This window comes from Cyprinodon variegatus, unplaced genomic scaffold, assembly GCF_000732505.1.
Source record: "Cyprinodon variegatus isolate N-32 unplaced genomic scaffold, C_variegatus-1.0 Scaffold324, whole genome shotgun sequence".
Lineage (NCBI taxonomy): Eukaryota > Metazoa > Chordata > Actinopteri > Cyprinodontiformes > Cyprinodontidae > Cyprinodon > Cyprinodon variegatus.
Genome location: NW_015150777.1, coordinates 870,814 through 871,757, shown reverse-complemented (window position 1 = coordinate 871,757; position 944 = coordinate 870,814).

Below are 944 nucleotides of genomic sequence, written 5' to 3'. Positions count from 1 at the left end.
ACCTACCTACCTACCTACCTACCTACCTACCTACCTACCTACCTACCTACGTACCTACCTACCTACCTACCTACCTACCTACCTACCTACCTACCTACCTACCTACCTACCTACCTACCTACCTACCTACCTACCTACTGTAATCGTGTATGATCAAAACTCTCTAAGAAATAGTTTAACTAAACATCCGTATGAAGAAGGTATTTTAAACATTGCCACCAATGCTTTGCTATTTCTTGAAATATGATGTTAAAAAAGGAGATTTCCAACAATAAAAAAACTGTCAATTATCTTTATTTTATAAATTAATGATCAATTAAAGGTTGTCATTACTTAATGATTAATTAATTAAATTCTTCTCTCTCCTCTGATAATACAATTCCTGACCTGAATACTTAATATACTTAATAATCTTAATTTATTTTTGCCTCCTTCGTAAAATTCCACTTAACACAGCACTTTTACTCCCTGTTCTTAGTTTCTCAAATTTTGTTCTTTCCATGCAACCTTTTGTCTCAACCTTCATATTAATAGTGGGTGTGTGTAGGATGATGTTCATTATACTGTACGCAAGTGAATTTCTTGGTATCAACAGAGATAAACATAACATTTGGGGTCAGCAGGAGTTAAATTTGGTACTGGAGGAGGTGGGTTATGTGGAGCTGTGCCGCCTGATCTGCCCAACCTGCTGCTGGATCTCAGCTGCGTTTTGTTTTCTTCTAATAAAGTCGTGATTTCTCTGACGGCATCCATTACTGCTCTGAAAAATAGCTTCAAATTGTATTAGGTCTTTGCTTGCATGCTTGCTTGCTGCATGGTGAAACATGAAGCCATGACAGTCAGTGCTGCAGAGGAACAGCAATCATATTGAAAACTAATTAAAATAAATTGAACTCATATTTATCATAAATAATGCTTCATTATCAACGACCTTTTATTTTCTG